Below are 17,621 nucleotides of genomic sequence, written 5' to 3' on the forward strand. Positions count from 1 at the left end.
GCGGAGAAGACAGACAGACAATGGGGAGCAGAACAGCAGCAGCCCCGAACACGAGTCCTTCGGACAGAGCCGCTCTGGGGACCCAAGCACGGTCCAGGCGGGCGGGGACCACTCTTTCGGTGGAAGAAAGCACAGGGATTCATTCCCAGAATGGGATTTTTTCTTTCTTTCAGGACCAAGAAATTTCTCCCGGAAGTGTATTACACTTCTGAGTGCTCAAAACTGGTTAGGAAGACTTGCGGGTTGATTTTTGCCTCAGTGGCTGTGGTTGGGCCTGGTGAGAGCTCAGCGGCCTGCACTCCCAGCAAAGTGCCTGGGATTTCCGAGAGCTTGCTGAAGTCCAGTGGCTTGGACACAGATTTTATTCCTTCTCCCTGTGAAATCCCAGCAGCACGGCTGCGAAAGAATAAAGCCGGTGTAAGATCAGCATAAACCCACGTGGACAAAGAGGAGAGGGGCCAAGTGGTGGGAGGCCACAGCCTCGGGAGCCCGTGCAGCCCAGCCCAGCCCCATCCCGGTTAGGCCAGAACAGAACGGCTTGCACAGTGCAATTCTGAACTCATATACTATGGGATTCTTTTGTAATATCGATCGCTTAAAATTATAAAATGAAGAATTTTCATTTACTTAGTTTTCGTTCATTAACTTAGGAGAAATTAACCAGGCACAAACGAATTGTTATTCTAGACCTGTTCATCTCTGGCCAAGAAATTCTCTTTCTGTTTGTTTGTTTTGAGATAGGGTCTCACTATGTAGCCCAGGCCGGCCTCGAACTCACAGCAATCCTCCTGTCTCAGCCTCCCAAGTGCTGGGATTATAGGTGTGCACCACTACTGCTGGCTCCAAGTTCTGTTTCTGGAGAGATTGAACTAGCACATCTCTGACACAAGAAGACTTGAGTGGAGGATGTCACGCTGCAAACAGAAGTCAAGATAGGGCCAGGCATCATGATGCAAGCACTTGGGAGGCTGAAGCAGGAGGATCACTGAGAGTTTGAGGCCCACCTGGGCTATCTAGTGAGTTCAAGTCCAGCTTGAACTACTCAGTGAGACCCTGTCTCAAAAAAACAAAAAGAAAAAAGAAAGGAAGAAGAGAAGTCAAAGTGCAGTGTTTCACCTGAAAAGCACAAAGGGAGAGAAGAGTAATTTCCCCAGAAGCAAGCTGTGTAAATAATAACAGCAGCTTACATATAAGCTATGTTCCAAGCAGTGTTCACAAGGCTTTCTATACCTGAAGTCCGGTAACGCTCACTCACAACTGTCTGCCAGAAGGAAGTACAGTCACCATTTAGGTTTCCGTGTAAGGCGTTTAAGGAAATTCCCCAGGTCACACAGCTACAGAGCAGCAGAGCTGAGACACAAATCCAGAGGCACTGGCTGTATTGAGAGGGGAATCATTCTTGGGTGACAAAAGCATAGAAAAATAAGATTTCTGGTCCAAAGCCTCCATAGTTAATCACGTGGGTTGTACACAGTTTCGTCAGGTTTCCCATAGTTCCAAGCTGGGCCCAGGAAACATAACAACATTACACATTACATCACACCTGCCATGCTAAGTTTGCTCCTTTACCCAGATTCTTTTCTGCAGCAGTGGGTCCCCTGTGTTGGTCTGAACAATGGACCCCAAGAGATGTCCATGTCTCAGCCTCCAGACCCTGTGCCCTTGAATGGTCAGAGGAATCCTTCAGATACGTTTACATTCGGGAGCTTGAGATAAGAGGTTTATCCTGGATGGGTTCTTCAAGCCTCAAGGGAGAATCCAGGCCCCTTCATTTCCACACTGTGAGAGGAGGGCCTCGAAATCTACAAACCCCTCTGTGCTCCCATTCTGAGCTCGCTTCGTGATTCCAATCCCTGTAAGAAGCTTGGGAGGAAGGTGGGTGGGATGGCAGATGGACCTTTCTCCAAGCTGGGTATAACTTAAGGGTAGCGCTGATTGCCCACTGCATTGAGTACCTAGTCTTTGTCTGTCTTCTGTTGTTATAATAAAATACCCAAGACTGGTTAATGCTAAAGAATAGAAGTTTATTTGACTCTTGATTCTGGAGGCTGGGCAGTCCAAGAGCACAGTGTGTGTAGCTGCTTGGCATCTGGTGAGGCCCCTCCTGCTGCACCCCAACTCGGAGGGCATCATGGGAGTCAGGGTGAGGATGCATTAGCTCAGGTCCCTCTCCACTCCTGCTCCCCTCTCCCTCCTCCTCCTCCCCTGGTACTCCTGTTTCTCCTCTTCCTCCTTTCTCTTCTCTTTCTCCTTCTCCTCCTCCTCCTCTTCTTTCTCCTTCTTCTTCTTTGCAATATTGAGTATTGAACTCAGGGCCTTTGCATTGAGTTACATCCCTGGCCCATTCTTCTGTTTGAGACAAGGTCTTGCTAAGTTGCCCAGGCTAGCCTCAAACTTGCCATCTTCCTGCCTCAGCCTCTCAGGGACCTCCTCATCTAATAAAACCACCAGTCCCGTCATGATGGCTCTACCCTGATGTGTTTATCCAGTCCTAATTACTTCCTAAAGGGCCTACTTCCAACTACCATCAACGTACGAATTTAGGGGTTATGTTTCCCACACAAAAATTTGGGGGACACATTGAAGCCACGACACCCAAATAACAAATTATTTATAATCACAGAACATAAACCTCTCCTACCAAAATCAGGGAAAATACACTAAGACATCAGCCGAGTTCAAACTGCAACACAAACTGATTTCATTCAGGAATCAGAATTTCTAGAGTGTTACAGATTGTGTCGGTTTCGAGGAAAGACTTGTGAATAAAGCTGGGCTCAGCAATGTCTATAAAAAGGACGAAATTTATTAGTCACGGCTGAGTGCTGGCTGTGAGCAGAAGCCCACCTGTCCTCTTGGTGACAGCCATGTCTATTTATATGGAGGCTATTTTGGAGCTGTGTGTCTCTAACCCTAAAATGCCCTGCAGAGCTGGAGGCTGAGGGAGGAACCCGGGAGGCTTGAGCACATGTGAGGAGCGAGTGACAGAGGCCAGGAAGGGCGTTGAGCAGGTCCTCTGTCTGAGGGCTTAGCACGCTTTTCAGGTCTGGGGCTCACTGTGTTCCTTAGACGAGGGGCAGAAGCTTCCAGGGAGCAACTGTGTGAGTTGTGAACCAGGAAAGGACACATTCAGTCAGCACCCACAGGCAGACAAACTAGGTTCAGAATGTGGCCTAGGGCAGGAACATCAAAACCCGGAGCCATGGTGACATTCTCCATCCTGTGCCCATGGCAGACATTACTAAGCGATAGCCACATACATTCCTTCTGGGAACCTCAGAATCTCAGGACAAATCCCTATGCTTCCTGGCCATGATTAGCAACAAACTGCAGATGTCAGGAAGGTCCTTAATGTTTTCTTCTAGGCAAAGAGAAAAAGCAGGAGCTGAGGATTGTGTTTCATATAACAGTCATTCTTGGACATGGAAAATCTCAGAAGAGTGGAAAGGGAGATAGCAGCTTTGATGCTTGAGACCTATGGAAGAGAAGAAAAGTACCTAGAGAGTGATGAGAAGCAGGTGTACAGTTCAGTGGGCAGAAATCCACGCATCACAGGAAGAAAAATTAGTAAATAAGAAGAAAGCTGTCTGTGTTAGTTACTTTTCTCTCGTTGCTGAGACAAAATGCCCAATACCCAAAGTTGGAGGGGAAGGGCTTTATTTGGCTTACAGTTGATAGAGCTTTCAGTCCATAATCAGCTGATTCCAAGGCAGAGATGACAAACAGGCATCGCAGAGGAGAAATGACATGGCACCCACACAGTAGCAAAGGCAACAAGATGATTTAACAGCATCTTTCTGCCCCTTTTATTTTATGCAGACTACCGGGATTAGGGTGGTACCAAACTAATCACTCACATGTAGTGGTTTAGTAATCACACACCCTTGACCCCAGCATCACACATTCCAGTTCAACTACCTCTGAAAAAGAAAGTCCCACCTCATCCTCATGAGGCTTTGGGGGACATCTAAACACAAACCATAGCACCATCAAAGGAAGGAAAGCTGGAGTCTGCTACAATTTCTTGGTAATGGATCACTTAGGTTAGTTATCTCCCAGGGTAGGTATCTTTCTGCACTAAGCATGAGAAAACCTTCCCCAAACTGATTTAGACATAAGAAAGATGCGTTGGCTTACATGTTTTTAAAAAATGGAGATTTGAATGTAAGTAGAAAGGGACTGGGTTTGATCCAGTGATGTAAAGACTTCAGTGTCTTCCACCTATATTCTCCCTGGGCTCTACCTCCTGGGGTGGGAGTCAGAAGGCACTGTTTCTTAATCAATATCAAGTAGAAGAGGAAGAACTGCTATCCAAGGACCTCTTGCTGGACTAGTTTAAGTCCTGTGCCAATCACTGTGATCTACATCTTGGAGGAGGGACATCAAGTTCTGACCAGGAGGAGGCTGTGGAGCTCTTCCTATGAAGTCTGTGTGGCCAAGAATGGTAGGGTGATAGTTCCCCAAAGTGAGCAAGACAGTGCAATGATGAAGGAAGACGAACAGGGGCTGGACAGCCTGGCATCAGGCGTTCAGGGGAAGGTGAAATGCATGTCATACACATTCAACATCCAAAGTCTCTCCTGCAAGTGACTTTTGCTTAAAAAGGAAGGCGGTTGGAAAAGAAGGCATCTGGCATGATGATGGTGGTCATGCTCAGCTTGCCAGCAGCGGCTCCACCAAAGGAAATGAGAGAGTGACTGCGTTCCATGATACTCTCTGAAGATGATTCTGATATGTATGCTTCACCCGAGGTTCTTGGAATGACTCACAGATACACCCCAAAGAGTGAGTTAATGTTTTGCTCAGTCCTCGTTTTATTTCTCCACAAGGGTGGTTTCTCCCTGGCACCCGGCACTGTGTTAACATTCTGCATGACACCTGGCTCAAGTCAGCCATGGGAAGATGGAGCACTGCTCATTCACGGGAGAATTTCCAAAGTTAAACAGGAGGTGTAATTAATAATGGCATCGTAGCGCAGCTAAAAATTCTAACTTATATAACCTGGAAGACAGAGAATAATAACAGTCATTCTCCATGCTTACAGGAGAATAGGAAGATAGATTTAGTAGCATGACAGTTGTTCTAAGGCTTTTATTTCCTCCTGAGCTATTGGTCCTTAATCCATGCCAGGGGTCTACAAGGCACAGAAAGACAACATACTTATGTGAAATAGAGTTATCCAACTAGTAGGTCTTGAGAGAGCAGTAGATTTCAAAATCTTGCCTGGTAATGAGGTGATTATTTAAATAAATTATGACATATACTTGCAATGGAATTTAAAATGATATTATAGATGAAAATACATTAACTTTGCATGATTCATTCTCTCTCTCTCTCTCTCTTTTTTTTTTTGTACCAGGGATCGAACTCAGGACCTTGTGCTTGTGAGGCAGGCGGTGGAACCACTGAGCTAAATTCCTGGCCCAATTCATTCTCTCTTTATATATAAGTATAGATATTTTCCCCAATATTAGGAATTGAACCCATGATGTGCTGAGCTACCCAGCTCTTTTTAATTTTTAAAATTTTGCTAAGTTGCCCAGCCTGGCCTTGAATTTGCAATCCTCCTGTTTCAGCCTCCAGAGTAGCTCTGATTACAAGCATGTCCCACCATACCTGGCTTATTTTCATTAAGGAGAGAAAGCAAATTAGAAAATGACATAGAGGTTGTAATCACACTTTGATAAAATATTAAAATATTTACAATTTTTGCACAGAGACAAATGAAGATATATTTTAAGGTGTTAACAATAGTTTTCTGTAGGTGGTGGAATTCTGAATATTCTTTTCGAAACTGTTTATATCTTCTAAATTTTCTACTATGTACATTTATTGCTCTTATAGTAAGAAAAGTACAGCACAGATATTTTATTAAAAATTATACCTGCTGCATCTCTACATTTTAATTATGTTTATATTAAACTCTAAAAATTTTAGTGTTCTTCCTGTAAGCAGCCACAAGTCCTTTGTGGATGAGGATGGGAAACAGATGCATATTGCATGAATAAATGAGTGAATGCATAAGCACAGAGCCAATTAGAGTGGGGAAGGGAACTCAGGGAATCCAGGGCTGTCCCTCGTTCCTTCCTTGCACTTAGTTAACATCTAAATGAGATCCAGTTTCTGCAGTCTCTCTGCACAGCACAGCAGTCTGATGCTGCTAGATCTGGCTGTGGAGCTGTCTTATTCTCAGGAGGGCAACTCAGGAGTCTAGATTCTGAGACCCTAGAAGATGTCAGTCACCTCCATGCATGAGCCCTTGTGGGTCTTTCTTCTCGTGACTTCTGGACCCTTCCAGTCTCCCTGTAACCAGGATTCGAGGCTGGGCCTGCAGATGCCTGGGGTAACTGAAAGCAGGATGAGGCTTGGCACCTCTGCCTTCATTTGTGCATCTGTCTCCTTTCTTGCCTTAAAGCTTTGGGACAGGCCCTGCTCAGCTCTGCACATATAAGGAGTGTCTGTGTTATGATGGTTATGAGCCCCAAGTTTACCTAGCTGTGCTCAACCTTGATGAGACATCAAGATAAGAATATTGAGGGCCAGGGATTTAGCTCAGTGGTTTTGCCGCCAGCTGCACAAGCGCAAGGACTGGAGTTTGATCCCTGGTACCGAAAAAAAAAAAAAAAAAAAGAATATCGAAAGTCACTTTCAGAATTTGCAGGGACATCCACTTTCCAGCTTTCATAATTTCTAGTTCTAGAACACCTGAGGCAATGCTGAGAAGCCTCCAGTCCTTGTCTTAGACCTGCAGTTACCTCGGATTCCCGGAAAAGCAAAGCCTTCAGGCCACCCCATGGTGAGAATACCCCAAGGGGGAGCAGGTACCCTATGACAGCATTGGAGGCTGCCCCCTAAGCAGGAGTCATCATCTCATGATAAGAACCTAATTGTCCCCTCAAGCAATGGTGGCTCTCCTAGGACCTCAAAGGACCAGTCCTGAGAAGGGAGGTGGTCACTGAGGCGCATGGCCTGGAAGGGTTATCTCCCTCCCCTGCTCCTCGCTCTCTCTCAGCTTCCTGCCACCATGATGTGAGCAGTTTTCCTCGGCCAGGCCCTTCTACCATGCTGTTTCTGTGTCTGAGCCCACTGACCATGGACTGAAACTTCTGAAACTGTAAGCCAAAATAAACCTCTCCTCCTTTAACTTGTGGGTGTCAGCTAGAGTCCCAGCAATGAGAAAGTGACTGATACCATTTGTAACTAACGAAACTTCCTTTTTTTATATACGTAACCTATTAAATTATTTTACCAAATACATACGACAACAAGCCCAAGTTTAATAATTAAATAATAAATCTTACACATCCGCTAAACAATGAGGAACGCCTGTCTTCACAAGCACGCATGGCATAGGTAGGGTGAAATACTATTACCGGTGATCACTGTGTTTAACTGGCCACGTCACACAAGTCCATGTAACACCTGACACTTTTATGTCCCCCCCTTGACTGTGTGTGGCAGGGGCCGGAGGCAGTGTTAGCATCAACCCTTGCTGGTTACACAGCCCGTCCTTGATCATGGTGGAATCAAATCATGAAAAATATTGCTAAAAAACACATGATAATGTTGAAAGTTTGCAATCTTGTGGAGCCAACAGCTGGTCACATCTGTAGAGGCTCGGGACACAAGGGCCTGTCTCCCAGGGCTCTTCCCAGGTAGAGATCTAGGTGATGGGTCAACCGTCTGCAGCAGCAGCATGGCCCCAGAGCATCCCTCTTTCTGCGCACCAGCCTGCTAGAGTGGGAGACGAAAGTGACCAAAAAGGCAGACGAAGCAAACTCAGAAGCCTTCAAGCAACATAAATGAGTTATTGACCAACTGCTGAGCTGTAGTGGATTGTTGCCAGGGGCCCAAGTTTCACTTTTTTATTGTTGTTGTTTCGAGAGAAAGCAGCAGAAATCGAGATTATTGTACAATTCCCCTCCCTCCCTGTTTTGAGACAGGGCCTTGCTCTGTTGCTCAGGCTGGCACTGAACTCCTGCGCTCGAGTCAGCCTCCCACCTCAGCCCCTCAGGTAGCTGTGGACCTCAGGCGTGTGCCACCATGCTGGGCATAAGCTCTCACTTTTCACACACTGGCCGCTCATTCTATTTTTAACCCCAATATATATGTCAGTACCAGTTAGGAATTGTATTCCACTGCTAGTCATAGAGATGAGAACTAATACGGCCTGAGACTGGGACTTTTCTCTCGTCTGGTGAGCCCAGAGGTGGGCAGTGCAGAGCTGTGTGGACCTACATGGGGTCAGCTTGTCTGAATCTGGCTTGAGCTCTTTCTTGCAGTTGCTAGAAGGCACTGAAACTTTCAATCTAAATTAAGCCATTTATCCTTCTATGCTTCTGTTACATTTATATCTGAAATGTCCCCCAAAAGTCTCGTGCCCAGCAGTGGGGCATGGTTGGAAGGGGTGGGTCGCTGGGATCATGACTGAATGGCACATTTTCATCCTGGCTCCTCCTTCTCTCCCTCTGCTTCCTGGTTGCCATGCTGTCAGCAGCTTTCCTGCACCACGCTGTTCTGCCTTGCAGCCAGGCAACTATGGACTGAATACCCCCAAACCGTGAGTCAAAATAAACCTCTCCTAATTTAAGTTGTGGGCATGAGCTATTTTGTCTAGTGATGAGAAACTGACTAGTACAGCTTCTATTTCCTCATTGGTAAAATGGATAATAATAGCACCTGCTCACAGGGGCACATGAAAGGTACTTAGAGCCTGGGGTACAAAGAGCCCCAGAAATGTTAGTGTAAGGGGAAATAAACCCTCTCTCCATTTGTTGGTAACCTGGGCCTTATAAACTGCAATGATGGAGTGAAATCCTAAGGATGCAGAGACCAGCACAGAGTAGGTGAGAGCTGAATTTTTCTGTATTAAAAAACAGGAACTCATTTTCCTGTATTTTTCCCTCCTAGAGGAGAAAATAACAGAAAAAAAGAGGAAAGAGAGAAGCAAGCAACCTAGCAAGGTGGAGATGGAATTTAAGAATAAATGTAAACTGGGCATGGTGGTGCCCACCTGTAATCCAAACACTCACAAAGGTGAGGCAGGAGGATCAAAAGTTTGAGGCCAGTCTGGACTATATAATGAAACCTTGTCTAAAACTTTCTAAAAAGGAAAAGGAAAAGAAAGAGAGAGAGAGAGAAAGGAAGGAAGGAAGGGGATATATCTCTTGAAATATAAGATCCTCTGTCACTCCAAATCATCAGTTTAAAGTGTGCCAGGCACACAAATCAGCTATCATGAGTCATTTTTGGTGGAAATTAGGAGAAGGGGCTGAGCTCCTCCAAGTGGACTGATGTGGATAGAAATGGACAGATACCTGGGGCTGTATCTGTTGAATGGATGAACTGTGGGAGTCTGGGGGCTAGGGACGTAGCTCAGTGTGGAGATGTGTGTGGCTCTGGGTTCAACCCTTAGCACGCCCCACCCCAAGAAAAAAGAAAGACAAAATGGAAAGGAAAGAAAACAAACGTGGAGCCAAAGGTTAATCTGAAAGAACATAAGCTCTGTCCTTCCCAAATCTTTGGACAGATTATTGGACTTTCTGGATGTAAAGGGGAGCTTGAGTCAGCTTTTTCTAACCTAAAGACCAGGAATTGAGCTGCACAGCTGGGCCACCCCACAAGCCCCTGCCACACTCCTACTGACCTTTCCCAAAACTGACTGAGAATCTTCTGACACAGCCTCTGCTTTGCAATGCTGAGGAGTCGGAGAGAGCTCAAGTTGGCTGTAATTCTGAAGGATGAATGGATGCTGATGGTGTATCCTAGCAACCGCTGAAAAGAAATCAACCTCGAGTGATACATATGAGCTCCTCAAGTAGAAGCAAAACATCCACTGAAACATGGTGAGAAGTGACAAAGCCTAGGGCTGACAGTCACCCAAACTGGCCATTGTAAGCTGACCTTGCTGTTAGGAGGCTGTGCAGATGAGGCAGGAGCAATGACAAAGCAGGCCTCACAAAAATGGGCCTGAATTACCACAGTCAATCATGGTCAGGTCTGGAGCTAGCTGCAGCTGGACAAAAAGACTTCATTTGTAAAGAACTAAAGGCCATAGAATGCTGTCAAATAAATCCCTTTAATTTAATGACAGATGACATTTATTTCTCTAAAGCCACATAATGTTCAATAAGATGCTAATAATCATACCTCACAAGAATGAAAATGACTCCCTTACATTACCCGCCTCATCAATTTGAAAGCACTGATGTTAGCTAAGGACCAAGTGAAGAATACTAATGTCCTACAGCATTAGTCAGGGCTATTTTTACTGCCGGTGAAAGAAATTCAGCTTGAATTGGTGGTGTGGGAGGGTGGAATTTGTGGGAGAAGGAATCAAAGGAAGATACCCAAGAATCGGGGTATCTCCAAGGACCCATGCAGTGGGAAACCAGGTGTTGGTCTATTTCTTCTCTCCCTTCCCCTGTGTCTCCCTCCCTCTGTCCTTGCCTTTCTCCCTGCCGCCAAATCTTTGCTCCTTTTCTCCTTTTAATTTTTATTTTATTATTTATTTTATTTATTTTGAGACAGGGTCTTGCTATGTAGCCCAGGCTGGACTCAAACTCACTGTGATCCTCCTGCCTCAGCCTCCGAAGTGCTGAGATTACAGGCCTGTACCACCACGCTCTGCTCACCTTCTTCCTTTCTCTAAGGGTACTACCTTTAATTCCTTGGAGTTTTCCCTGAAGCTAAAATCATGGCCACTGCAACTCTGGAGCTGAATATAATTCTATGGTCCTGGGAGAAAGCAGCTATTTCCCTACTAGTTTTACTTAGAAGAAGCCTGGTATGAGCCTCACACAGCTGTGCCCGTTCCTGAGACACTTACTGGGGCCAGGAATGCAAACCCAGCCGGGCCTGGGTGGCTCAGTCAGCTCTGATGGAGCCTGGGGTGGTGGGCCCTGGCTCGAAGGGGCATGTGATCTCCTAAATCATTTGTAATTAACCGTAGAGGGATGACCTCAGCTGCAAATCTCTGAAAATGTCAAACACCATTTTCCCCATAACTAAAAGAAGGGTACTGTAATCATAGCTATATTTTAAACTTTGTGTCAAAAATACAAACACTACATTTCTTAAAGATTTTTTAAATTAAATATAAATTGAGTTTCTATTTAAATGAAGGGATTCTGCATAAAATAACTTAAAGTATCTCTTAAAATCTTTTCTTTTTTTTTAGACAGGGTCTCACTATGAGGTTCAGGCTGGCCTTGAACTCCCAGTCCTCCTCCTGCCTCAGCCTCCTAGGTGCTGGGATTACAGACATGCGCCACTGTGCCTGGATGAAGTCATTCTTGCACAGTGATCTCCAACACTGATATTTAGTGTAAAGTTTAGCTGAACTAGTTATATAATTCTATTTATTTAAATAATAATTAAAAGGTCCAAATTTGATCATGCTTCTGGGAACTATAAATCAATAAATTAAATGATCGTTATTTTACAATTTTGTCAGGAGTTTGGATCTTTGCCTATGCTTTTACCAAGTAAATGAAGGTACGAAAATAATTAGTAGTACTAATGTCTACCGTAAGTCAGAGCTTCGCCTGACGATGACTCCGAGGAGGATTTAATTGCATCAGTGTCACCCAAATCTCCACGGGTAATGGCCTGGGGTGGACCCTGGTCAGTCCTTCCAGCCTGCCTGGCTGTTCCCCAGCCTCAGCAGAGTTAATAAAATGGGGTCTAGGCCGGGGATTTACTTCAGTGGTGCTGCCGCCTGCCTTGCAAGCCCAAGGTCCTGAGTTCGATCCCCGGTACAAAATAAATAAATGGGGTCTAACAATCGAGTGGCTTGAAGTAATTATTGACTCATAAATTATGTAAATATGCAAACTGAGGAACCAACACATTAGCTTCTTCATTGGGGGGGGGTGGTATCGGGGATCGAGCTCGGGACCTTGTGCTTGCAAGGCAGGTGGCAGAACCACTAAGCTAAATCCCCGGGCCCAGCTTCTTCATTTTAAAATGTGCTCCAGGGCTTGAGAGAGCGCCCTGGCAGAGTGTGCCCCCAGCATGTGCAAGGCCCTGGGTTCGACCCCAGTAGTGAAATAAAATCAAATGTTCTCCGGAAACAGAGCAGACGCGTGCACAGTGTGTACAATGAAACAAGTGCCAAGTCCAGGGCCCTAGGAAAGTCTCAGCATAAAACTCAAGGAGCAAACCCAGACAGACAGGAAATGAGAACAAGGCAGCGGTTGCTCGGTCAGAAGTAAGAGCACCTATGCTCCAAGTGGCCACCTGCGGACACAGGAGAATAATGTCTTAGCTCCTCTGGGCCGGTGGAGAGGGAGTTAAGGGTTTTAACTCAGGGCTGTGGGTTCTGTGAACGGGGCCAGGCACAGCTGTGTGGGAAATACTAACGGCCGCTTCGGTTCTCAGGGTTGATTCCGTAAGGAAGAGTTCCCCACAAGAGCTCTACATTTTTTGGACAAGAGCCTAGGAAGATGGAGGGACCACTTTTACCCTCTGCAGGACATTACAGACCCCAAGTGGGCACAGCAAGCCTGGATTAGGCTTCTTCAGGACAGGCACCGCTAATGCTGCCCACAGCCATTCATCCAGAGCTTGCTGACGGGGCCATAATTCTGCTCCTCCTCTGTGTCCTTCTCAAGGCTAGCTCCTTCTCCAGATGCCAAGGGACGACTCGATTCCTAAGCCACTCTGGCTGTCTCCCGATCTTTGCCAAGTGACTGTCAGACACAGGCACGAGACACACTACAGGCCGTGGAGAGCAGAGGAAGCCTGCTGCAAGTTTCTAGAGAGACTCGAGTGCTCTCCAACAGGGGGAGAGACAGGGGCCCCTTCTCCTGACTGGCACTGCCTTTGGTGCTGGGCCTGGACGCACCATGTTAGGGCCCTGAAAAGATAAAAGTCCAGAGTGAATCACCGTGTGGACGGTGGTAATGGAAAATGAACAAAACCTCATTCTTTTTTTTTTTTTTGGTCCTGGGGATCGAACTTGGGTCCTTGCGCTTGCTGGGCAGGTGGTGGAACCACTGAGCTAAATCCCCAGCCCGCAAAACCTCATTCTTGATAATGTTGTTCAGCTACTGAACTTAGAAACCATTACTTAAATCCAACCACAGACTCCCTTATGTGTGCTATGTCTTATTTATCTAAGACACTCTGTTTTGTTGTTGTTGTTTGAAACAGGGTCTCGCTATGTAGTTCAGGCTGGGAACCCCGAGATCCTCCACCCTCAGCCTCCCAAGTGCTGGGATTACAGGCATGCACCACCACGCCCGGCCTTATCTAAGACATTTTTAAATCAGGTTTCTTTCGAAGCAAAGCTTTCTGAGATTTCTCAGGAAGGTATCAGAATCTAATCTCAGGACATCCTGGTCAGATGTGGGCAGTTTCCTGATGTTTAAGATCTCTGACTTCTGTCCTCTGCTTCCACCCCTTTTCTTTTTTCTCCATGGCCCCCCTCTCCCAAGCCACACTGTGATTAACCTTCAGTGTGATTTGTAGAAAGAGGCTCAGCTCCATCTATAGTGAGCAAAAGTGACAGAATTCTCAGACTGCTTGTCCAGAGAACAATACTGTTTCCAGGACGGTCTACAGTAGGGTAAATGTCACTTTCTTTTAGCAATAGGATTACTATCCATACTCCATTAGAAGGGAGTTTCAGAATCTTTCATTTTTTAAATTGACATAAAAGTCACAGAGCATAAAATTCATGTTTTAAACTACTTTAAAGTATGCAATTCAGTTCGATCCCAATCCGGGTAACAGAGAGATACTTTCTCAAAAAACAAAAACAAACAAAAAGGCTGGGGATGTAGCTCAGTGCAAAGGAACTGGGTTCAATCTCAGAAAACAAAAAGTACACAATTCATTAGTTTTCAGCACATCATCACTCATTCCAGAACATTTCTGTCAGCTTGAAAGGAAACCCCCTACCTGTTAGCAGCATTAGTCCCAATTCTCAGTCCTCTTTCAATTTACACAGCCCAGCAGCCAAGAATTTGACTGAGTTTGTTTCCTATAGTTTGATGGTAACGATAACAGAGTGGGCTGTTTCTGTCATGTTCTCGATGCAAAATCACATGTCAATGTTATATGTCAGTGTTAACTCTGTCTCCCTGATTCTGCTGACCATCCCCGTGCCCGCGGCATCTCCCCTCCACCCTGGCTGAGAATTGCTTTATTAGCTGCTGCTGCTTGTGACAAGTGCACATTTTGTTTTCATGGCTTTTATATGGCTTCCTCCTTCTTCCCTGAGTGCTTATTTTCCCCAAGCAGCTCAATGCACACTTAATGATTTAGTCATTTTCGCTATCTTAGGTGCAACTTTTAGTACCACAAAGAGATAGATTTTCTAAGGGAGAAAATAGTTTTTCCATCCTAATATTTACATTTCAGAGTAGGTCACAGCTTTTCTTGTGCATCATTTTCCATCCTCTATTGCTTTGAGAAAAAGTATCACAGTTGGATGTAGTGTCACATGCGTGTAATCCTAGCACCAGGGAGGCTGAGGCAGGAGGATCACAAGTTTGAGGCCAGCATGGACTACAGAGAGAGAACCTGTCTCCAAAAAACAAAAACAAACAAAAAGAAAAGAGTATCATACATCACCCAGTACTGGGAGGTTGATGATTTATTTAGTGACATAAACATGATTGCCAATTTTTATGCTTTTATTGTGGCTCAGAGTTCCAGGCTCAGGCTATAAGCAGCTGAATCTGCAAATGTGTAGACCTCTGTGAAGCTGGAACTGTGGATTGGAGCCATTCCAGGCAGGAATTTGAAAGACTTGGCTAGGGCCAGAGATTGGGCTCAGTGGCGCCCGTGCCTGCCCTGAAAGACTTGGCTGTCTCTTCAGTGCACATGCAAAGGCCAATTTCACTTCAACATAAACTTTAAGTTATGAAGAGAAAGCTATTTATTAGCTTGTAGTAATAAAGCCCGAAAAACACTACTGGTTCATAGTATACCTTTATTAATGAATGAGAAAATTCATAATCAGGGCTCTGTTTAGTAAGAAAGATGGTGAATGCCAGTAGCAAATTTCATTACTAAAGGAGACGTAATAAAGTCGTAAGGATTTTCTATCAGTGAGCACATTCAGTTGCAAATGAGAGAAACCTAAGACAGCCTGGATTCAGAAGGAAAAAGGGCTTAGGGAAATGCACTGGTTTGGACACCTGAAGAAGCTAAGTGTAGCTTGAGGCACTCAGGGAGCCAGGTTGCCCAGAGTCTGTCCTGTTCCCACTCTTAGTCCCAGTCCCTCTTCCAGTGCCTTCTGGCTTCCGGTGGCCCCCTAGGCACACCAGGTATACATCCTCCGAGTTCTACTCTCCCGGAATGAGGCTTTCTTTCCCAGTGTTTCCAGTTAAAGACCTGGACTTGAGTTTGCTGGCCTGTCTTGGGTCACTTTTCATTCCTAGACCAAACACTGAAGCCAGTGGGAGATGAGAGTTTGAGAATTTGAGAATGGGTGTGTTCAGGCCTGGTGTTGTGTCCCAGTGATCCCAGCTCTTTGTGAGGCTAAAGCAGGAGGATTACAACTTCCAGCCCAGCCGGAAGACTTGGGCATTTAGTAAGACTTTTGTCTCAAAATAACATAGGTCTGGAGATTCAGGCTGGGGATGAAGTTCAGTGTGAAGCCTTGGGTTCAGCCCCTCAGTTCCAAAAAACAGAGTGGGTACAGCCAAAGCCATGACCCACGTGAGCTGAAAGTCAGGGAAGAGAAGTTGGGGCACTGTGACCAGAAGAAAGGACAAGTGTAAAAAACAGAAGCCCAGAGTCTGCTTTCCAGGAAATGGCTCACTTCCTGGATGCCCCAGACAGCTAATGACCCAGAACTGTCCGGCTACACAGCTCGGGGTGACTTTCACACCCTATTCTGCATGAATGAGCCATAGAGGCCCTTGCACAGCCCCCTTTCTCTGTTCCAAAGCATCTGTCATAAAAACACTCCTACCACGTGTATGTTTCTGTACCCCCATTATGTCCGTAAGTCTCAGGGGTGTACAGACAGTGTCTTCCTGGTGCGGAGCTGACCAGTGTGCCCAGACGACTGTACCCCTGGGTCTGCAACTGCACCGCATGTGCCGGACGCCTGGCGCCAGTATCTGCTCCAGCTGGCTTTGAAGAGAAGCAGGATCTCTCCATACACGGGAACATCACGCAGAGCAGGGATGAAGGCCTAGGGGACTTTGCAAGCTCAGCACACAAGTGACACAAACCGTGTTTGGAAATACAGAGCACTATCATGGCAGTTAGTGTGCTTCTTCCCTCCTGTAAAAATCACTCACTGAACCTTTCTTGAGTTTCCTATTTATAACTATCAGCGTGCCTTAGTGCTATCTCCTGCTGGGCTTACTTTCTGAAATTTCAGAATTTGCTGTCAGGGCTGCCATTATTTCTCCTCAGTCATCATCTCACCTCCGGCAAAATTCTGAACCTGATAAATACCATCTGACTCCATTATGTCCACATCTGTAATGTTTTCATAGGTGAACCATAGGGCGTTCAGTAAATGCTGAATACACAGACTGTTGGAATAATTTTGTTCATGTCTTTCCTCAAAAAGGAACAATACGATGAGGAAAATAAAAACAATGAAGTTTATATAAAGTTAAAAAGGAAGTTGCTGAGGAAGCTACTTTAAATTATGTGGACACAATATCCTGCTGAGGAGGCGGAATCTGTGAAGTGGGACATCAGTAATACAAAAGAAGTGACAAAGCAAGGGTGTTACTACCCAGGCAGGAGGGACACAGAATAAATCTGGGGCAGGAGTGGTGGTGAATGGCGCACACCTGTGATCCCAACCCAGGCAGGGGGGTCGCTGTGAGTTCGAGGCCAGCCTGGGCCACAAAGCAAGTTCTTGTCCCAAAGCAACAACAAACAAACCAATAAATAAATCTGAGCCTTGGAAGGACAGGAAGAGGCTAGCATGACGGACACAGTGGGAGATAAGAGGCAGAAATAAGGGAGATATCTGAGGTCAACAAGAGCAAGCGCATCACGAGCCCAGAAGAGGCACCACTGGGTGCGAGGCCATTCATTTTCTGCTGACACAGAAGGCTTCTGAGCCTACAAGCGAGGTGCTGGCTGAGGAGAGCAGATCTGAGTGGGAACTACATGCCTGTTCCCATGCAAACAAATCACCCTGCCTTCAAACGGAAGGGAACCAGTGAAACGAGCCCGGCGCCCAGACCCACTGGGCTCCCCGGAGCAGGCACTGAAAGATTTGTTCTCAGGTGAGCTCAGTAAGCACCTGGCCACTTTGTTAGGGTTTCAGGTCTAATCCTTGGGGTTCATTTCAAAGCCTTCCCCAGACTTTCACACCAGTCTTCAATGTTCCTACATCTCCAGTCTCTGGCCTGGTAGTCAGCGATGGGTTATGGACCGTTTCCTTGACATCCACACACACGATCAGAGGCACTGCTTAAAACCCTGCTCTCAGACTCAGGGCCTCCCACTGTCCCTCAGGATGGCCCTTAACGGGCTGTGGCACAGCAGTGCACTTCCAGCTGGCACACACACTGCCCACCCTGCACAAGCCAGGGTTGCTCTTTCATCCTCAGCACGCTGGACGGTAACACTCCATGGGGCAAAGGACAGACTGGTGGGAGCACAGCACAGGAGGAGGGTAGTCAAGGGCACAG

Source organism: Heterocephalus glaber, unplaced genomic scaffold (genome assembly GCF_053883595.1).
Source record: "Heterocephalus glaber isolate CG9 unplaced genomic scaffold, H.glaber_assembly_v1.0 deba00001572, whole genome shotgun sequence".
Lineage (NCBI taxonomy): Eukaryota > Metazoa > Chordata > Mammalia > Rodentia > Bathyergidae > Heterocephalus > Heterocephalus glaber.